Genomic DNA, 22,677 nt, shown 5'->3' with positions numbered 1-22,677 from the left:
CCCCCCACTAAGCACGGCGGCCCGCAAGACCCGGACGGACAGACTCCGAGGCTCCGCGGCTCCGGGCTTTACGCAGCGCCGGGTCGGGCAGCGCGGGCTCCGAGGACCCGGGGTGAGGACAAAGGGCGCGAGGTGAGGGTGGCCGCGGGGCGGGGGTCGCGCGCCAAGGGCTGTGGGGGGCGTCCGTGTCTGTGTGTGTGAGTGAGTGAGTCGGGGAGACAGCCAGCCAGAGCCAAAGCGAGAGGGCGAGCCAGAGCCAGAGCCAAAGCGCGCCTGGCACATGGTGAAAGCTCCTGCTGCTTAGGTAAGAAGAACTTTAGGAAGAAAGACAGCGCTGCTCCGGGTTGTGTGCGTCGCGGTTCCGTGTTGGGGAGACGGTTTGCACCCCGAGGTGGCAGCCGCGTCTTCTGCAGTACTGGGACACGGGAGAAACGCGACTTTTTCTCCCCCAGAGTAGCCATGGGAATGCCTAGCTATGAAAGGCTGGTGGCGGTGGTGGTCACTGGTTGAGGAGTTTTGGTTACTGGATCCCAGTTGGGAGCTTGAAACAAAGGCCATTGGCCTGAAGTCCAAGAACGTGTGTGTGTGTGTGTGTGTGTGTGTGTGTGTGTGTGTGTGTGTGTGTGTGTGTGTGTGTGTGTGTATGTGTGTGTGTGTGTGTGTGTGTGCTCGCGCGCTGGCCCGTCGCATCACCAGCGATCAAGGTGGTGGTGGTGGGAGGCCAGGAGACCCTCCACACGGAAAGACACTGGGCCATTTTGCTGTCATAGCACGTTTGATCCCTGGTCCTGAGGAGCAGCCAAAAGAAATTACCTACTTTATAGACTGAAGTTTTTCTTGAGTCAACTTTTATTATAGAGTCAAGTGTTGCCTCGGGGCTTGAAATGTTATTATTTTTTTATTAGCCTTTTAAAACGACGAATGTGTAAATTTAACCTGCATAAACACTCATTTATTCGCATCAAGGACACTCTTTTGCCTTTAACTCGGGGTGTTCCACAAGAGAATTCTGAACTTCGCCTCAATAAAAAAAAATAAATATGACGAGCGCAAGTCTAGGTTTGCAGTGCCTGGTGGAGTTACGCAATGCTGGGAGTTTTAAACATCACTCAGAATTCTTAGGTTTTCTTCAGTCTCGGCACAAGGGCTCTCTCGAAGAAACACTGTTTCTGAATGCTTGCTCAGAAGTTTGTTCACGGCATTCAAGTTCGATTTAAATGTGAAACATCTTCATGGGTGAGGAGATGTGTCTGTGTCTCTTACCCACCCACCCCCCCACCCCCACCCCCCCCCCCCCCCCGCCATTCCTAACTCTGGTTCATTTAAAGTTTGCAATATGATCTGTGACCTTTTGGTTCTCCTGCATCATTTGCACAAGGCTTTCTGTTCCTTCTCATTCTGGTACTAGTATTCTTTATGGAGTCAGAGGTCATTTTGGTCTGAAGCTGGCATCCCATCTTGGCCCTTCTTGTCAATGAAGGTGGCATAAGTGGTTTGTGGCTTCAAAGGTTTTAAACTTGGGGACAACAGTTGCAGTCTTTGCCTGGAGGGTGATTGGAAGTTATCCTTCATGTGGCTTTGTAGCCCGTACCCTTGTTTAATAATTTTAGCCAGATGTTGTAATCTTCTAGTCCAGCTAAGGTTTCTGTGCTTAATACAGCATTGGTTGCTCTTCCATTTAAGAAACCACTCACAGAGCCTCTGTGACCTTGTCCACGCTCCATCTGGCCCTGCTATTTCACTTGATATTACAAGTTTCCTTTACCTGTGTCCAGTTTGGGGCTTCAGCATTTAATTATTTAGAGGTTCTGAGGCAACCTCCAAGCAGAGCCAACAACAGGTCAGAAAATCCAAATGGGAAGAAAGGGGAGTGTGACAAAGAGAGAGGACAAGCCCCCTGCTCACTGCCCCTCCCCGAGTGTGAAGGTCAGAGGCAGTAGGAGTTGACAGCAAGGCCGTTTATGAATGGTCCTGCATCTGGAGAAGGGAGCTTGCTTTGGGACGCCTCACCTTTCCCCTTCCAGCCTTGGGACCTTGGAGTTCCCAACATGGCACGGATGCCTTTGGAGCTTTTGTGGAAGTGATGGGTTTGGGACTAGGGCATCTCTTCTAGAGGGTCTGTGGACTTCCAATCCTGCCCAAAATACCCCAGGCAGTTAATCCTGTTAGTCGGACATTGCTTAATGGATAATTTTGGCTCTTGGTTCAGTTTCTAGATACAGTGATAAATTGTGATACTTTAAAGCCAAAAATATGGCAGGAGAAGGCTATGGCAGAAGTAATACACATTTGTGACCTAAATGTTAAGAATGTGTAGGGGATCTGGGCACGGTGGCACACGCCTTTAATCCCAGCAGCCTGGAGGCAGAGGCAGATGAATCTCTGAGCTTGAGGCTAGCCTGGTCTATAGAGCAAGTTCCAGGATAGCCAAGGCTATACAGAGAAACCCTTTCTTGAAAAACCAAACCAAATACCAAACACCACCACCACCACCACCACCACCACCACCACCACCAACAACAACAACAACAACAAAACCCAAAGAGCAGAGGAATTAAAAAAGCAAACCAGAAATTATAATTAACTTGAACTTCTTGGCATACATTTCTTGGCATAAAAATGAATTTCTGGTTGTTTCTAAAACTTTTTTGTTTGTTTGTTTGTGAGACAGGATCTCACTGTGTATCCATGACTGCCTTGGAATCAATCCACTTTGTAGACCAGGCTGACCTCAAAGTGATCTGACCTTCACTGATCCCCCTGCTTCTGAATTCCCCAGAGTGCTGGAATTAAAGGCCTATGTCACCATGCCAAGAAGTTGGTCAGAATTACAAGATATTCAATTTATGACATTTTGTATCTGACTTCTCTATATAATGATTATGAGTATTGAGTATCTTACTTTAAATAATGATTGTGTATTTTATTGTGTAGACAAATTATAATTTAACCATTTCTTTATTATTATTTTGTTGTGGTTATTGTTTTTTTTGGGGGGGGTTTAAGATGGGGTTTCTCTGTAACAGTCCTGGCTGTCCTGGAACTCACTTTATAGACCAGACTGGTCTTGAACTCCCAGAGTTCACAGAGCCTGCCTCTGCTTTCCGAGTGCTGGGATTAAAGCTTGTGCCACCACTCCTGGCTTGATTGAACCATTTCTGTAGCAATTTCTTATACTTTCTTTCTACAGTGAGAAAACCCCTGACTGATGGTAATAGTGTATCTCAACCCTCCTGCTCTTAGGAGATGGCAAAAGATACTTGATTTCTGAGTCAAGAGCTAAAATGAATGAAGTCTGGCTTCAGATTTCTTGTTCCCTGTGGAAATTATCTAGTTTCTAAACCAGTTTTTAGGTAATTTAGCCATCCCTAAGATACAAGGGGTTACAATTCGCATTTTATTTATGCTGCCAAATTAAGGTTTTTCTGGGGGGACAGAAATTTGTGCCTTAATTTTGTGTACTAGAGTATGGTATGACATAGATATGTGTACAGTGTTTTTGTTCCATTTTCTTTTGAGTATAAGAGATATATTTCAGTGTTTATGTGTGAAAACCCAGCTCTCTTGGAAACATGCAATGTAAATCTTTTTAAAAACAAGATTTAAATATGTGTGTATGCGCATGTAAATGCAGTTACCTGTAGAGGCCAGGAGAGGGCAGTGTGTCTCCCTGAGCTGGAGTGACTGGTCGTTGTGAGCTGCTTGATGTGGATGCCGAGGACAGAACTCAGGAACTCTTCAAGAAGTGTGGTCATGCTTCTAGCCACTGAACCATCTCTCTGCCCCCCAGTGTAAATCTTGATACAATTGATTGTCATGGTGCTTCATTATGGAAAATTCCAAAGTTAGATCAGTGTGCCCTGATAAGCAGAGAGAAGTAGATTAGACATGAGGTTGTGTGGCACAGGTCCAGTCAGGGAACCTGTTTTGCTGTTCAAAGTTAAAAGACGGAGCCATACAGTGGTGACAGCTCCATTTGCAATGGTTTGTTTGGTATCTCCCTTCCTCTAGCCCAGTGGTTCTCCCCCTCCCTAACTCTGTGACCCTTTAACATAGTCCCTCATGTTGGGGTGACCCCCCAACCATAAAGTTATTATAATTTTGCTACTGTTATGAATCGTAATAAATATCTGATATTTCAGATGGTCTTAGGTGGCCTCTGTGAAAAGGTCATTAGACTCTCCCAAAGGGGCCGTGACCCACAGGTTGAGAATCACGTCTCTAGGACACCCACCAGAAGCACGGAGGAAGAGCAAGTCTTCCTGTGGTAACCCACCACCCAATACGATGGCTGGCCCATAGCAGGTGCTCAGGAAATACTTGCTGAGTGAATGGGTGTTTCTTCTTGGAACTTCTGGAACACCAGCAGCAACCATTAGAAAGGCATGAAAGGTTTACCTCTGATGTTTAGTCTCCACACGAGTCAAAAACATCATTCAGTTTAGTATCGTGTGTGGGGATTTGTGCCCAGGGAGGTGAGAAGGGGTCGTTGGATTCCCTGGAGCTGGAGTCACAGGCGAGCTCCCTGAAGACCGGGGAAATGAACCCCGGTCCTCCGGAGTGCTCTTCAGAGCCATCGCCCTGTCCCTTAAAGTGTCTCGTGTGTGTGTTTAGCGATGTCGTAGATGCTAGGAGGAAGCTCGGTAGCGACAAGAGACGACCCTCTGCAAGAAGCTTGTCCCCAGAGAGTAGCTCATTCGCTCTGACTGCTTGGAGGCGTGGCCTCCTCCTGACGTAACGCTGAATGATAATTGCTATAATGGGTCTCCTCTCGGGTCCCAGCCCCGTGGAAAACTATTTGGGGACTCACCATTGGCTTTACAACCCAGCAAAAAGCTGGGAGTGCTGCTCCTATTTTACAGGTGAGCAGGCTGAGGTGGCTTGGTAAGGATAAATAGTATCTCAATAAAGGCGTTTTCAAGGGGTCTCCAGAAATTCTGACCACATAGACCTGTCCGCAAAGACATCTGGAAGAGGCACCCCAAACCTCTGGTTCTCTCCTTGGTTATAAATTGCATAGAGTAAGCATGGAATAAATGCCATTTGAAAATGCACGTCTCTGGGCCTGGCGGAGCATGCCTGTCTTAGCACTCTGGAAAGCAGAGGCAGGAGGATTACAGCAAGTTTGTGGCCAATCTTGCCTACAGCATGAGAGCCTACCTCAAAAAAAAAAAAAAAAAAAAAAAACTAATAAAGATAAAAGTAAAAATAATTGTCACTTATGTCTCTTTTCTCCTACTAAATATTATTATATTTTTGTGTGCTCAGGCATGCGTGTGTGTGTGTGTGTGTGTGTGTGTGTGTGTGTGTGTGAGTGAGAGAGACTTCATCACTTTCTGCTTTGTTTTTTGAGACAGTCTCTCTTTGAACTTCAGGGCTCGCTGTTTGGTTAGACTGGCTGGCCGGTGAGCCTCTCTGCCTCCCCGACCCAGCTGTATCTGTTGGTGGTGGTTAACGTGGGAGCTGGGAGATCGAACTCACTGAGCTGTCTCCTTAGCCACTGGCTTGAGTTGCTTGTTATGACGCAGAAATCCAAAGTTTCAGTTTATGTGAACTCGGATTTTACTGCCCGGAAATGGTAGGTTGTCCCTCATTGGCCCCTCTCTCCGCCACGCCCCGCCCCTCTCCGCCCCGCCCCCTCTCCGCCCCGCCCTCTCTGCCCCGCCCCTCTCCGCCCCGTCCCTCTCTCCTCCTCCTGCTCCTCTCCCCTCCTTCCCCTTCTTACAATGATGCTAGCCTTACCAGATCAGAGTCCCATTTAGCCTGTATCACTTCCTCGTGGTACTGTCACAAGATGACCAATTGTATGTCTAGGACAGACCCTCCAAGTGTCCCTCTTAGGTGAGGAGGGTTGGCAGTGCGTGCTCCTGGCAAGTCTCTGCCCTAGATTTCCCCTGAAGAGGGCTCCACCCTAAAGGAACACCTCCGCATCTGATTCTCCCTCCCCGAGGATCCTGGCCTTCCACTCAGTGAGGTGCTACCCACCACGTGGCCTGTAGGGCATTGTCTCGATTAATAATTGATGTGGGAGGGCTCAGGCCAATGCCATCCCTGGACTAGGGGTCCTGGGCTCGATAAGAAAGCAGGATGGGCAAGCCATGGGGTAAGTCAATAAGCAGCGCCCCTCCATGGCCTCTGCATCAGCTCCTGACTCCAGGTTCCTGCCCCGTGTGAGTTCCTGTCCTGACTGCCTTCAGTGATGGACTATGATGTGGACAGAATTTCCTCTCCAGCATAAACCCTGTGTGTGGTGTACACCTGTAATCCCAGTGCTCTGGGGGGACAGGAGATGAGCAGCTTAAGGGCATCTTTGGCTACATAGAGAATTTGTGGCCAGCCTAGGCTACCTGAGACCTTGTCTCAAAAAATAAAGTTGGGCGCGGCGGCGGCGGCGCACGCATTTAATCCCAGCACCCGGGAGGCAGAGCCAGGCGGATCTTTGTGAGTTTGAGGCCAGCCTGGTCTACAGAGTGAGATCCAGGACAGGCACCAAAACTGCACAGAGAAACCCTGTCTTGAAAAACCAAAAAAAAAAAAAAAAAAAAAAGAAAGAAAGAAAAAAATAAAAGAAAAAGTTGGTGCTGTTTATGAACAACTCAAACGGATGTTTGTTTAGGTAACTCTAGAGATCCTGATCTCCATAAGCACAGCTCAGCTTTGGGAGGCTGTGAGCCAAGTCCGTGTGGTAGTTAAGTGGGGCTATGAGTCAGGGCAGGCAGCCTGGCCGGGCTGATGGTGTCTGGCACCCTGCTGTAGTATCCTAGGCTGATCTGGGGCATCCTGACCTGTAGGGTGAAGTTAACCTCGTGGTTGGCATGGGCATGACCTGCCCGGGCTCCTCCAGGGGCTGGTTTGCCTAAACTGCTGGCCAGGGATAGCTCCTCCTCCTCCTCCTCCTCCTCCTCCTCACTCACTAAAGAGGTTCTAGTAGTTGGTTTAGAAACCTGGGGAGACAATAAGTGAAATTTACATGCAGTCTGGGGAATGTGAGTTTCCATTTGTTATGACTACTAAAAACATTTAAAAATGTTCTGACACACAGATGTGTTCACTGGAGAAGTTAAAAAAAAATGCAATTCTACAACATGTATCTGGAATTTCCTTGCCTGAAAAAATTCTCATGAAGCTCAAATTATTGCTAATTTTGGAAGAAATTATCTTTTTTTTAAATTTTAGGTCAGTTCACTCCCAAACTCCTCTCTCAGTCCAGTTGAGTCATAGAAACACAAAGCTAGTTTGGAAACAAAAATTCTCTCAATGGCTGAATCTGGCAAGAATTTTCAACATGGCTGGCCATGCTGCTGAATGAGGCCTTTGTGTGTGGGGGCAGAGGTCACTCTAGAGAGCCCAGCGGTATTAAAAGGTGGAGAGCCGGAGTCCGGCTGTGGCCAGAGCTGGGAGAATGAGCTTTTGTTTTCCCTGGTCCCAGTGGTGGCCTAGGACATCAAAGGCATGTCTACATACTGTTATCTGCCCTGTGCCTTGCTCCGCCAGCACAAGGGGGTCTCCCCATGGGGAGCCAGGGTGAGGGAGCCCTGAGCCAACATCCAGTGTTAATTGTGGGCAGGGGTTGATCAATGACATTAGCCATTTCGTCCATTTCTCGGTTTTGTTCAGAGGAAAATGAATGGGTTTCCTTATCTGATTAAAAGATTAAAAAGCATTCTCTTCAGATTCTAGGATTATGTGTGCTGGTGGCAGAAGATTTATAAATGGAAAAGAACGCAAAACAAGAAATGAATTCCTTCCCCCTTAGAGGAGCCCGATGTCACCCCGATGAATCTTTCCTTTACATTGTGTGTGTGTGTGTGTGTGTGTGTGTGTGTGTGTGTGTGTGTGTGTACAGAGGACAGTTTGCCACATTTCTGTCCTCCTACCCTGTGGGTCTGGGGATAGAACACAAGTGTTCACGATTAGCAGCAAATCGCCTTTATCCTGAGTCATCTTGCTGGCCCTGTTCTCGGTCATTATTGTTGTTTTGTTTTGTTTTGTTTTCTTGAGACAGAGTCTCACTGTGTAGCCCTGACTGGTCTGGAATTCACTGTGCAGACCAGGCTGGCCTCGAACTCACAGAGATCTGTCTGCTTCTGCCTCCCGAGGACTGGGATTGAAGGTGTGCACTACCAATGTTCAAAGGCTGTTTATATACCATTTCCTTGTGGCTCTGGGGGGTGGGGGGGACTTTGGTCTGTGTCCTTACTGTAAGTATCACACTGTGTGTGTTTTGACAGCTGTAGATACCAGATATTCTTTGACATAATTTCTTTAGATTATGGAATTTTGAGTTTGAAACAAATTTTGAAGTTGTCTTGTTGTCCTCTCTGGTTTAGTCAAATATTTTTATTATAGTAAATAAATACTGTTAAATATTATAAAATTACAGGTGTTCCTTATAGGAACGCTTCAAAGCATCATTGAGGTAACAGATGGTTACTTCTTAGGTAAAATGGTAACAATCTCTGTGTGCCCTGGGAGGGGTGGAGTTCAAGGTCTACATATTGATTTCCAGGCCAGCCAGGGCTATGGAGTGAGACCCTGACTCATAAAAACAAAACAACAACCACAAAGTGATCTGTGTTCTGATTGATGAGCAAGTACTGGGTACTCTTTATCTTAAGGCTTCTGCAGAGCTGTGACCCCTCTGGGGAGACAGAATTTAAGAACAGCAAAGAGAGGTTTGTAGCTGAAGCTGTGGGATGTGAGAGGGCAAGTGAGGGGCCGCGGACGCGGACAGGATGCGGAAGGAGGCGCGGGGAAGAGCTGGGAGCGAGGGTTGCCAGCGGTGACCACGACGTCATTGTGGGTGGAGGTCGCGGAGCAAGGCTGCCGGTTGCGTGTTGGGTATGGCTTCTCGGCCTTTTGGCTAACATCAAGTGTAGTATCTGTTCTTATCAGTTTAATATCCAATACGTCCTCTATCTGAGGACAATATATTAAATGGATTTTTTGGAGTTAGGACTTGGAATAGGAGCTTGCTCTGTCCACTCCACGCATCGGCCTGGTATTGCGGTGCCTCCGGGAACGGTGTACCCCCTCGGGGAATAAACTTGGTACAATGAAAAAAAAAAAAAGAACAGCAAAGAGGAACGTAGAAGAGTTGTGGTTGCCACCGTGGGATGTAAACGTGAGTGCAAGGCACAGGCAAGGGGAAGGTGGCTCAGGAGATGCCGCCACGTGACTTGGATGTCTGTAGGGCTGTGGTCTCCAATCAAGCAGTGTTGGGCTGGTTTGTACTGACCACATTGGGTTTATGTTTACCTTACCTTACTTCTCTCCAGGATCCTCAAAGGCAAAATTAGGTCCCATTATCTGGGAACTCGCCACCTGAACTGAGGATTATGGCCTCCTGGAATTGGCCAGCGAACACATTCAACTCAGTTACATGATACCATGTAATTAACTGCTCTTGCAGCTGACTCGGCAGCTCTCCCCTCAGGTCGTGAGACCTTTGAATCACAGCAGGGGCGGTGGGGAGCTGACAGGCAGACAGATACGGTCCGCCTTGGTGGGACTCTTGACTGTGAAGTCACTTAGCCTGTCCCTTTGTTTCTGGGCTGTAGCAAAGGGTTTCTCAAGAGAGAATATGCTCTGATATTCTAGTTTATAGTGCGCCTTGGAGGAAGATGACTGAGATGTGTCCAGCAGCCACCACAAGTGCCAGCGTGTTTGATGTGTTTTCGGGAGCCACACCCTGGGCATTCCCCTTTCATCTCTGTAGCCAAACTGACTCTTACTAGGGCTTGGGTGTGATGGTGACAACTTTTCCTCTTCCTCCTTTTCCTCTTCCCTCCTCCTCCTTTTCTTCTTCTCTTCCTCCTCCTCTTCTCTTCTTCCTCCTCCCCCTCTTCTTCAAGTGTTATTTTTAATTATGTGTATGTGTGTATCTGAGGATGGGTATGTGCACACGCATGCAGGTGCCTGAGGAGGCCAGAAGGGGGCAGCAGATCCCCTGGAACTGGAGTTAACAGATGATTATAGGTCACCCAGTGTAGGTGGTTAGAACTGAACTCAGGTCTTCTGGAAGAGCAGTGAATGCTCTTAACTGCTGAGCTGCCATCTCTCTAGCCCCCCAGATTTTGCAAGTTTACAGAATCAGCATAATTTTGTGCCTTCTTTAGTTCATGTGTGTGTGTAATTTACTAGTTTGGGTAAAGACAATAATTACAGACATGGTGAGAATACTTATTGTCCACAGGTACTGTTCTGTGTATTTTCTGTGCATCCATATCTTTTGGTATTGTCTGTGGTGCACTTAGTGCATTGAATGAACACACAGCCGGTGACAGTGAGAGTCTGTGAGCTAAGTCTTATCTCTGGTCCATTCCTGAGGAATGGCACTTTAGAGAGCCTAGTGACAAGCCATATTGCTTGGAAGGGATCTGATTGGTATTTTAAACTGTAAGCCGTGGGGCCTCTAGTCTGTGGGGGTGCTACTGGGCAGTGTGGCTTCTGGAGGGATGTTATGATTTGAATATGACATGTCCCTCAAAAGCTTTTGTATTTGGCTGTTAGCTTTTGAGAAGTCATTGGCACCTGACTGCTCTCTGGCCTAATACATGGATTAACCCCTTGATGGGTTCTTAATACAATGATACTTTTGTAAGATGGTACAAATAGGAGGTGTGGTCTATGGGAGGTGTGGTCATTAGGGGTGTGGTCACTGGGAGGTGTGGTCATTGGGAGGTGTGGTCACTGGGAGGTGTGGTCATTGGGAGGTATGGTCATTGGGAGGTGTGGTCATTGGGAGATGTGGTATTTGGGAGGCGTGGTCATTGGAAGGCGTGGTCATTGGAAGGCGTGGTCATTGGAAGGTGTAGTGATTGGGAGAAGGTCCTTGAGGGTGTGCTGGGGGATAGGACTTTCCCTGTTTCTTCCTGGGTCATGTGAACTGATCTGTTCCTTTGTGCTCTCCCAGGTATGATGGATGAACACTCTGTGAGCCAAAAGAACCCTTTGCTCTCTTTTAAGTCAGTGGCAGGAGGACCATGAGTTCAAGGCCAGCCTGGGCTACATGATGAGGCTCTGTCTTTAAAAAAAAAAAAAAAAAAAAATTCCGGGCCGGAGAGATGGCTCAGAGGTTAAGAGCACTGCTTGCTCTTCCAAAGGTCCTGAGTTCAATTCCCAGCAACCATATGGTGGCTCACAACCATCTGTAATGAGATCTGGCACCCTCTTCTGGCCTGCAGGGATGTGTGCAGATAGACTGTATACATAATAAACAAATAAATTTAAAAAAAAATCCAAAATCTCCATAATGTGTAAGAGTTCAGAGAAAGGTACACATACTGAGACCCCAGCTGATTACAGAATAAACACTAGAAGACTGATTCTGCTCTTAAGGAAATCTAGGAACACTAGATCAATGAAGTGTAGCGCTCGGTGTTGAGTGTTCCGTCTTGTGAATGGACACAGGCACCGAAGTCGTGCTTTGATTACCCAGACATTGGAGGAGCATGACATTCATGCTTGGGAAATGTTAAGGGGTGATATGGGAATGTCAGAGGGTGGAGCCAGTTGTTTATGGTTGCCCCAGGAAAGCTAGGGCAGGGAACCCAAGCCTGTGGCTGTTCTGTAAGCTGTTGGTGCAGCAGCCTCCCTGTGTAGGTCTAGTCAAGAGTGGGGTTGCTGGTGAGCCTTGGGAGGCAGAAGGTATGGAGTAGTCCTCTTACATCGCGAAGCTTTCTTCTAATGCTAAACCTGCAGCGTGTGAGAATTCGAAGGGCTGAGGACTGTTCGCATTTCCCTTTTGAGCATCCACACCTAGGTACTATAAGAAAGCAGGCTGAGCAAGCCATGGTTCACAAGCCAGTAAGCAGCGCCCCTCCATGGCCTCTGCATCAGCTCCTGCCTCCAGGTTCCTGCCCTGTGTAAGTTCCTGTCCTGACTTCCTTCAATGATGGACTGTGCTGTGGAAATGTGAGCCACATAAACCCTTTCCTCCCCAGCTTGCTTTTGACCGTGGTGTTTCATCACAACATTGATACCCTAACTAAGGCACCCCCTCTTCATGGATTTGTAGGGCATGACCATTAACTTTGGCAGACTTCACTGGGGGATAGAATCTCTTTTTTTCCTCTCCCCAGAACTTTCAGCATCAAGATTTACCCATAGTCTCCAGTCTTTTCCCCCCTTGAGACAGAGAGAGGTCTCAGGTACCCCAGGCTGGCCTTGAACTTGCAATCTAGCCAAGGATGACTTTGAACTCTTTATCCCCCTGCCTCCATCTCCAAGTTCTGGTATTACACACATCGCCACTCTTGATTTATGTGGTGCTGGAGATCAAACCCAGTCACAGAGTCAGGAAACAGAGTGACAAGTGTCCGGACTGCGCCACTTCCTGGGATGCCAGGATCCCAGTCCAGATCTGGTAGCTTGAATGAGAAACACTACCCGCCCCCATAGTTGATGTTTGGACCCAGTTGGTGAAACTGTTCAGAATGTATTTATGGAGCTTTTTAGAGGTGGAACCTTGCTAGAGGAAGTGTGTCAGTGGGGACCGGCTTTGAGAATTTATGTTCTCACCCCACTTCCAATGGGCTCTCTCTGCTTCACGTTTGTGGTTGGGGATGTGAGCTCTTAGCTTTCTGCTCTGGCTGCCTGGTGCCACGCCCCAGCCCTGCCGTTACGGACTCTCTTTCTCTCTCTCTCTCTGGACCTGTAAGCCAGACTAAACAACCAAGTTGCCTTTTTTATTTTATTGGTATTTTATTACAACATCAGAAAAATGAATATCCTGGGGGATGGTCCCGCTCACAGTGGGCTGGTCTTCTCACTCCAATTAACCTAATCAGGTTAATCACCTCCTGGGTAATTCTGGATCTCATCAGTGTGACATTTGAGACTAAAGCCACTACAGGTATTGTAGTAAGCTTTGGTGATTTTCTAGTAATGAAACACAGTAACAATGATAATCCTTTTTGTTTTTGTTTGTTTGTTTGTTTTGTTTTGTTTTGGAGACAGAATTTCTCTGTGTAGCTTTGGAGCCTGTCCTGGAACTTGCTGGGCAGACCAGGCTGGCCTTGAACTCACAGAGATCTGCCCGCCTCTGCCTCGCTCTGAGTGCTGGGATTAAAGGTGTGCGCCACCACCGCCTGGCAACAATGACAATATTAACCAAGCCACAAAAATGACTTTTTTTTAATGTGTGACTGCTTTCTGGTCTGATAGGACATTCTATATTTGGTATCAAGAAATCAAGAGAGAATAGGCACAATACATGTAACAGTACACGTCTGTGCAATGGGTATTATTCTCATATTGGAATCTCCTGGCTTGAGGGTCCCACCTTGCTCCTCAGAGCCCCTGTGCCTCTTTGGGGGTCTCTGTGCTGGTGTATTGAGGTCATGAAACTTGTTCCAGGTTGCCACTGGCTTTGGAGTGGGTGCAGAAAAGGCAGTTTTCATTTTTCCCTGAGCTGGAGCTGGGGTGTCTGGGCCTTCCCTAATTATTCCCCTAGTTTCCCTAAGATTGTGCCATATTGCTTTGTGCTAATGTATCGGAATGGCCTCAGAGAGGAACAGTAGCCTGCTGAGCATAAACCTCTTTCTAGACGGGATTGTTTTCAGTGGTCTTGAGACATGAAGAGCTCACATCTGTAATGGAAAGATCAGCCGTCAGAAGGTAGAGAGGGGTCCCTCCCAGAGCTCCTCCTCTGTTCCCAATCCCTGTCCCCAACTTGACCTCCTGGGCTGTTTCCCATCACTAGACAGCCCTTCCCAAGGATTATTGACAGTTGGAATTTACGTTTCCTTGAGGCGAACTCCCCCCCCCCCCAACTCCCTACAACTAAGGACTTAGCTTTGCCCTTCATCCATCCCTCTGCACCCCCTCCATCTGGGGCACACGAGGCTGGCATCAGCCTGTTCCCCAGAGCTTACCCTTCCTATCTCAGACAGATGCAGCCAGCGCTCTGGGGTGGCATGGTCTCAGCCCCCTCCTCCTGGCCTTCCTCTGGTCCTCCTCCATCCATCGTGCCCCAAATCGTTTTCCCACCCTTCCCCCATCTCCATTTGCTTCTCTCTGCTGTATGGCCGCTGCCGCCTGAACAAGAACACACACAACCCCTTCAAGAACAAACAGTCATTTTCCAGGACAGCGTAGTCTAAACTCAAATTTAGAAGGAAAGAAAACAAAACATTCTTTTAAAGCCAACATAAACGACAGAGATTTGTTGAAGACGGTGTTTTTTTTCTTCGCCATTCCCGTTTCTTGCCAGAATAGACTCTCTATCATTACTGTCTCTGTCTCTCTCCTTCCCGGCACCCTCCTGGTGTGTATGTGTGTGTGTGTGTGTGTCTGTCTGTGTGCAGGAGTGTGCATGCTACTGTGTGTGTATGTGAGTGTGTCTGTCTGTCTGTGTGCAGGTGTGTGCATGCCACTCTGTGTGTGTGTGTCTGTGTGCGGGCGTGTGCATGCCACTGTGCGTGTATGGAGGTCAGAGGGCAGCCTCGGGTGTTCATCTCCACCTTCCCCACTGTTTTGCGGCCCTGGGTTCAATCCTCAGGACTGCCTGAAACTAGTATACTGGTGGATGCCTGTAATCCCAGCCCTGGGCAGGTAGAGGTGGTGGAATGAGAAGTTCAAGGCCATCCTCAGCTACATAGAGCCTTGGAGGTTGGTCTGGGCCACTTGAAACCTCATATTAAACCAACAATGCACCCTGCCCCCAAGAATCCAAGGCCAGCGGGATGACTCAGAGGCTAAAGGCCCTTGCTGTCCAGCCTGATGACCTGGGTTCATGTCACAGGACCCACGTGGTGGGAGGAGAGAACTGACCTGTAAAAGTCCTCTGACCTCCACATATGTGCCGTGACACCCGCCCTCCCTGTGCACACACTAAGTCAATAACATACATGTGAGAAAGTAATCTCAAAGTCCATGCATTGGAAGCTAGTACCCATTGTGATGGTAATGGAGTAGGTCGTGAATATGATTGATGTTCTTACTGAAGAGGTCCCGACATTGTGCTGTGTGTGGACCCAGTAAGAAGGTACTGTTTTTAAATCTGAGGCTGAGCTCTCATCCGACACTGGTGGAACTGTGCTTTGATGTCGGGCTTCCGGCTTCCAGCGTATGAGCGGTAAGATGCACTGACTGAGGTGCTTTGCTGTGGCAGCCCCTGTGGACTAGGGCAGCCACCTGTCCCCTCAGATGTCATGACTGTGTCTGTGCACTTAGCCCAATTGTTGGAATCGGGACCCGACTAAGTCCAGGCACTAGTCCTAATTTGTCGTTTGAGACAGGGTCCAACTTTGTAGCTGCTCTAGCTGGCCTGGAGCTCACTATGTGGATCAGACTAGTCTCAAATTCACAGTGGTCTGTGTGCCTCTGCCTCTTTATTATTTTATGTGTATTGGTGTTTTGCCGTGGGTGTTGGATCCCCTGGAACTGGAATTACAGACAGTTGTGAGCTGCCGTGTGGGTGCTGGGAACTGAACCCAGGTCCTCTGGAAGAGCAGTCAGTGCTCTTAACCACTGAGCCATCTCTGTAGCCCCTGTTAATCTCTGCCTCTTGAAGGCTGGGATTAACAGAGTGTGCCACCACACCCTGCCCTATTTATTATTATTATTTAAATTTTTTTTTGGTTTATGTGTGTTCCTGTGTGTGCACACATGTGCATGCAGCTCTGGGTGGCCGTGTGTGTATGTGGTGAGCAGAGGTTGATGACAGGTATTTTCCTCAATCATTCCCCACCTTACTTTTGGGACAGGGTCTCTCACTGAGTCTGAAGTTTGCTGACTTGTTTAGATTAGCTGCTCAACAAGCCCAGGACTCCTCCTGTCTGTCTCTCTCGTTCTGAGCCCAGGGGTCAGAGACGGTGCTGACCTTTGCCAAGCAGAGATTACAGGCACAGCCCCTGTGCCCGGCTTTTATACAGGTGCGGGCGAGCTGAGCAGGTCCTTACCCTTTCTTCGAAAGCTCTTCGCTGGCCGATCCATCTCCCCAGCTCCAGGCACTGGCTTCATCGGGAAGGGACATAAGCTTCTTTTGATCAGTAGCAAATTTTCCTTGACATTTCTTTGTTGAACAGCCCCAGGTCATTTGCTCCCTTGGAATTGCTGGGTTCTTAATCATTGTGTGCCTTTTTCCATGTATATTAGGAAACTCTATAATTAGTTATAGAAGTTTGATCAGGTTTGGGCACAGTGTTGGGAAGGTAGGTAGATGTCTGATGCTGTGGGCTTGTATCACGTGATGGTTTATGACAACCTGCCTACCTCTGAGGTGCTTAGATTGGCCAGTGGTTTGAATATGCCGTTTTGATTCTTTTATTTTATAATTTAATTTATTTTACATGTCAGCCACGAATTCCCTTGTTCTTCCCCCTCCCGCCCTGCCATTTTGATTCTTATATTTAAAATTTCCCTACCAAACTAGGGCGAGTGTCACAGGCTGATGAGTCCAGCTACTCAGGAAACTGAGGCAGGAGGTTCACAAGTTTGAGACCTGCCAGGGCTACCATAGTGAATTCAAGTTTATCTTGGGCATCTGGTCTGAGATGTAGCTTTAGGGGCAGGGTGCTTGCCGAGCCTGTGTGGGAGACATTTAATCCCTAGCATTACAACAGTCAGCTCCCCACCAGCCTTTCTCCACTGGATGAAGCCACAATCAACAGTCACTGACTTCACAGAGATCGCAATACCATGGCATCCTGGTCTGCAGCCTGTAGATGTAACCAACCGTCTTATTAAATAAGAAACACAGAAACAATGTAAAAGAGAAAGCCAAGAAGTCAGAGCTCAGAGCTAAAATCTCACCCTTCCTCCTGCTGTCCCAGCTTCGCGAAAAGAGACCTACTTCCTGTCGGTTCGTATTTTTAAAGTATGTTGTTCTGCCTTCTCATTGGTTGTAAACCCAAACACATGACTGCCTCGTCACTGTCTGAATGTACAGCCCCCTAGGTCTTAAAGGCATATGTCTCCAATGCTGGCTGTATCCCTGAACACACAGAGATCTTATGGGATTAAAGGCGTGTGCCACCACCGCCACACTCTTGCTATGGCTCTAATAGCTCTGACCCTGAACACACAGATATCTATGGGATTAAAGGCGTGTGCCACCACCGCCACACTCTTGCTATGGCTCTAATAGCTCTGACCCCCAGACAACTTTATTTATTAACATACAATCAAATTAATATTTCAGTACAAATCAAAATAATATTTCAATACAATTAGATTACCACCACATTTCCCCTTTTCTATTTTAATAAAAAGAAAAAAAGCAAAAGGTTATGACTAACAAAAGAAAAACTATATACAAAAGTACAATAACTATATACAATATATACAAGTAATAAATACCTAAACAGGTATTTGACGAATCAGAGAAAATAATTCCATTATCTATCCTATTTTGATAATTCCAAGATGTATCTAATGTACTTTCTATCCTAATTATTTTTCAACTATAACTAACTAATCTTCAACCATAACTAACTAATCTTCAACTCCCTCAGAGACCCAAGAAGGGAATAATATTAGCTAACAAAAATAAAAACAGGAAGTGCATGCAAGCAACTTCCAAAAAAATTTTGTGAGTTGACAGAAACAGCCAGCTGCCTGGGCAGTCACCTGAGGTTTCTCCGCAGTGTTGGGGCATCATCTTCAGCCTATAGGCTTAGTGTATCTGACAGACTCATTTGTGAAGTAGGATGTACACAAGGTCAACAGTTCAACCTCACATTGGGTGAGAGCAGTCCACGTACCAGAAACACCTGAATTCCACTAGTGTCCTGTCATGATTCAGGATTTTAAATTCTGGAAATTGTTGACAGTTTTTTAATTCAGCTGTCCATTCTTCTTGGCTGTGTATATATGGCTTCATCTCAGCATCCCCTTCTTCTCCACATCCCTCTATTAAATGCCAGTCTACTTTTGAGAGGCATGAGCTTTCAGCTGCTGTTCCATTGTACAACAGAATCCATCGGCCCTCTGCCTGTTAAGCTGCCTTCGAAGAAAAGGGCACCGTACCTTTTCCGGATGCGAAGGCCACTTCAGGGATGGGGCCATATTGTCCTGGCCTCAGAAGATGCCTTTTGATAAAGCCATAACCACACTTGTTTTGGCAAGAATCAGTAGTCCCTTGTTTCGTGATCTGTCTGTCCATTTTGTCCTGTTGATTCGAGGATACTTTGTTGTCCAGTGGCTAACTTTTGCCAGAATGAAAGTTGACTCCATATGCAGTTTCTTCAATGCCCATATTTTCTCTAAAGTAGATTGGTACTGCCAGGAGCCGACATGTCTCAAAAAAGAAAAATTTTCTAAGTTATTAAAACATTTTAAATGCCATATTCTGTAGATCTCTGAAGGGTTTGAAGATGACCTGTCTAAAACATCTCTGCTCAATTTTTAAAACATATCTAATATGACTACAAGTTCTATGATAATGTCTAACTACTAGCTTTCATTTCTTTATATCCTAATAGTTGATAATAATAACATTCAAGGATCAGAAATTTGCATTACATTGTTAAATGGATGGAATAAATACAATTAGAAATATACATATAGCATTTTCTAACAATATCAGTTTCAAATTTGTGTACAATATAAAACAATTCCATCCAATGTAAAGTATTTAAAACTAGTAATTGTCTTTTTCTTTTCTTTCTTTCTCTTTTTTTTTTTTTTAAACAAGAACTTTAAATCTAATCTCCTTTGCTTAGCCTTTTTCCTAACCCTTGACAATAACTTGTAACCAACCCCCCTAAATACTGAAAATTATCCCAGACCCAAAACCCATTAAAAAGACCAAAAAACCACCCGCCCCACACCACCTCTTTGGGAATGTGGGCGTCGTATTCTTAAAATTGCTTCCTGCTGGGTATGGGCGAAGTTTTCTTTATCCTGAAAGAAAAATTTTAGGTTAATTGTCAAATTCTAGGAGAGGTAACTATATCCTTCATTATCCAGTCTGTGTATAATGCCAAAGTTGAGGGTTTATCTCAAGTCCTTATTCAAGTAGTCTTTGAGACTGGATCATCTCAGCTAGTCATCTCAAATTTGCTCTGAGCACCTTGTAGTTCAAAGCTGATCTGTGGATGATGTTTGTCAGCTTAATGATATTATTATTGTCCACGTGGAATTGTTGTTGTTGTGGGGCCCCATCTTCTTTCTGGAGACTTCAGTTGATGTTAGGCCAGGCCGTGATTTCCTGCAGAAAACTGATAAGAGACTCGAACACAAAAACATATATATGCAGCTAGCCTTTTTTCTAGAATTAGTTAGTACTCTATGTAACCATTCATATCTTAACAAAGTTTAAAATGTATATATATATATTAATCTTGTAAATTTTGATATAAAATTTATACTTTGAGAACAGTTTAAAGAATCAGAATAGAATCAAAGAGTTGAGATTAGTAATAGAATAGTCCCTTAATTAATTTTGCTTTTGTCCTGTACCATAGCAGAAATGGCTCTTATTCTGGCATGATACAGGGAGTTTGCATTTTCCTTTTAACAACATGCTTGATTTTAAAGAAGGAGAGAGCCATTCTCCAACTCCAAAGTCAGCTTTAAATTTTAATTGAACTGGGACTGTTAGAAGACCAATAGTGTTAAATCTTTAGAGAAAAGCAGAAACAAACATTTAGGAAGACATAAAATTTTTTTTAGATAATATATACCCATACACCGTTTCACTCTGTTTCTTGGGATAGATGATTTGTCCCTTTTCTTCAGTTGTCTCATTTGTCCAGTGTTCTTCAGATTCCTTAACCTTCATTCTCCTAAAAGACAAAAACAAAAACCTTTCCCCAAGACTAATTTTGGGGATGTTTCCTTTTGACAAGTTATTATCTGATTAAATGAAAAGGCATGTGTTATTGATACAAGTTAGTTTAAATTGGATGTTCATGCTGGTTGATGAACTATCACCTCCTCTAATTAAGAGGTCTCTCTTGTTCAAATCGAACCTTTATCAATTTTGATGGTACCCACAGCTTATCTTCTCCTGTAGAAACAAAAGCAAAACCACGTCCCCAATGTAATACATACCCTGGTTTCCATTCTGAGGTCAGCACATCCTTAAAGTATATAGGCTGATTTAATTCTGTAGTTTTTTCTATTATCCAATGTCTCTCTGCAGCTGTTGTTCCTTTCTCATTGGCATTCAGAAAATTCAAAGTTAGAAGAGCATTATGCAGTCTATTTCTGGGGGTTTTTGTTACCCATTTCTGTTTATTTAGCATATCCTTTAGAGTTCTGTTTGATCTTTCTATAACTGCTTGACCTGTAGGATTATGTGGTATGCCTGTAATATGCTTTATATTGTAATAAGCAAAAAACTGTTTCATTTTAACAGAGACATATGATGGAGCATTGTCAGTTTTGATTTGTGCAGGTATACCCATGATGGCCATAACTTCTAGCAAATGAGTGATTACAGAATCAGCTTTTTCAGAACTCAAAGCAGTTGCCCATTGAAATCCTGAATAAGTATCGATAGTGTGGTGTACATATTTCAATTTTCCAAATTCTGCAAAGTGAAACACGTCCATCTGCCAGATTTCATTTCTCTGAGTACCCTTTGGGTTACATCCTGCTGGTAATGGCGTCTGATTGTAGAAGGAACAAGTAGGACATTTCTTTATTATTTCTTTGGCTTGTTGCCAGGTTATGGAAAAATCCTTTTTTAAACCTTTACTATTAACGTGATGTTTTTTATGAAATTCTGAGGCCTCCAGCACATTTCCTATCAATAATTTATCAATCTCTTCATTGCCTTGTGCTAGAGGGCCTGGCAGACCAGTATGGGATCGAATGTGAGTTATATATAAAGGATGATTCCTTTTCCTGATTGTATCTTGTAATTGAATAAATAGTGAAGTTAATTCTGAAGCATCAGGGATAAATTCTGCAGTCTCAATATGTAACACCACTCTTTCAGCATACTGAGAGTCAGTTACTATGTTGAGAGGTTCTGAAAAATCCATTAATACCAACAGAATAGCATACAATTCTGATTTTTGCACTGAATTATACGGACTTTGAACCACTTTACTTAAATTTTCTGATTTGTAACCTGCCTTTCCTTCTTTGTTGGCATCTGTATAAAATGTACAAACTCCAGATATGGGTTTTTGCCGTACAATTCGAGGCAAGATCCATTCAGCTCTCTTTATAAGATCAATTCTATTGCTTTTGGGATATTTGCTGTTAATTTCTCCCAAAAAATTACTGCAAGCTCTTTGCCAAGGTTCACTTTCTGTCCATAATTTTTCAATGTCCTCCTTAGTTAATGGTACGACAATTTCTGCTGGGTCTATGCCTGCTAATTGACGAAGTCTCATTTTTCCTTTGTAAATCAAGTCAGAGATTTTTTCCACATAAGTTTTTAATTTTTTATTTGGTTTATTTGGTAAAAATATCCATTCCAATATAATATCTTCCCTCTGCATTAATATTCCAGTAGGAGAACGCCTAGAAGGTAAGATAACCAAAATGCAATCCAGCTTTGGATCAATACGATTCACGTGTCCTTCATGCACTTTCTTTTCTACCAAGGCTAATTCTTTCTCAGCTTCAGGTGATAATTCTCTTGGACTATTTAAGTCCTTGTCACCTTCTAAGGTTTTGAACAAATTAGTCAGTTCATCATTTTTTACCCCAACAATAGTTCGTAGATGAGAAATATCTCCAAATAATCTTTGAAAGTCATTAAGAGTCTGTAGTCTATCTCTCCGAATTTGCACCTTTTGGGGTCTAATTTTTTGTAGCTCTATTTTATATCCTAAATAATTAATAGAATCTCCTCTTTGTATCTTTTCAGGAGCAATTTGTAATCCCCAGCGAGGCAAAATTTTCTTTACTTCTTCAAACATTATTTCTAAAGTATCTGCATTTGAGTCAGCTAGTAAAATATCGTCCATATAATGATAAATTATAGATTTAGGAAATTTTTTACGTATCACTTCCAATGGCTGTTGTACAAAATATTGGCACAGAGTTGGGCTATTCAACATTCCCTGTGGGAGGACCCTCCATTGAAATCTTTTAACCGGTTGAGAATTATTATAAGTAGGCACTGTAAAAGCAAATCTTTCTCTGTCTTTTTCTTGTAAGGGTATTGAAAAGAAACAGTCTTTTAAATCAATAACTATGAGAGGCCATCCTTTTGGTAACAGAGTAGGCAAAGGCATCCCAGATTGTAGAGAACCCATTGGCTGAATTACTTTGTTAATTGCCCTAAGGTCTGTTACCATTCTCCATTTACCAGATTTCTTTTTAATAACAAATACAGGAGAATTCCAAGGGCTGGTTGATTCTTCAATATGCTGAGCATTTAACTGTTCTTCTACCAGCTCTTCTAAAGCCTGGAGTTTCTCTGTTGTTAAAGGCCATTGCTGGACCCATACAGGCTTGTCTGTTAACCATTTTAAAGGTAGAGCTGTTGGTGTCTTTGGAAGATCATCAGTTATTGTGCCCTGTTCTTGTATAATATGGATGGCTGGTGACCACTCATTAGAACAATATCTTCTAATATTTCTCTCAGTAACATGTGCTAGTTTATGATTTGTTTCTGAGATTGGAGGGATGTTAATCTGAGTATTCCATTGTTGCAACAAGTCTCGACCCCACAGGTTCATAGTTATGTTAGCCACATATGGTTTTAATTTTCCTCTCTGTCCTTCTGGACCTATACATTCGAGCCATCTTGCACTCTGTTTCACC

General features: G+C 44.8%; 1 protein-coding gene and 1 non-coding gene across 7 annotated transcripts in view; both read left to right on the top strand.

The window, feature by feature from the left end:
- The window catches only part of Greb1 (growth regulating estrogen receptor binding 1), a 136,737-nt gene continuing 114,060 nt past the window's right edge, over positions 1-22,677 (top strand). For 4 of the 6 annotated variants that reach the window (XM_076559616.1, XM_042266786.2, XM_076559617.1 and 1 more), the window contains exon 1: positions 2-112. The gene's annotated coding sequence lies outside the window, so the exon portion shown is untranslated. Of the gene's footprint in view, positions 133-22,677 lie in introns of all 6 variants that reach the window. The other 2 variants (XM_042266788.2, XM_076559615.1) reach the window with 2 other exon arrangements.
- LOC121825211 (U2 spliceosomal RNA) lies at positions 8,844-9,035 on the top strand. The gene has a single exon (XR_006067341.1). It is a non-coding gene; the product is annotated as a U2 spliceosomal RNA (small nuclear RNA).

The sequence above is a fragment of the Peromyscus maniculatus genome, chromosome 22 (assembly GCF_049852395.1).
Source record: "Peromyscus maniculatus bairdii isolate BWxNUB_F1_BW_parent chromosome 22, HU_Pman_BW_mat_3.1, whole genome shotgun sequence".
Classification (NCBI taxonomy): domain Eukaryota; kingdom Metazoa; phylum Chordata; class Mammalia; order Rodentia; family Cricetidae; genus Peromyscus; species Peromyscus maniculatus.
Note: the sequence above shows the minus strand (reverse complement) of the source record. Positions and strands in the feature narration are given on the sequence as shown.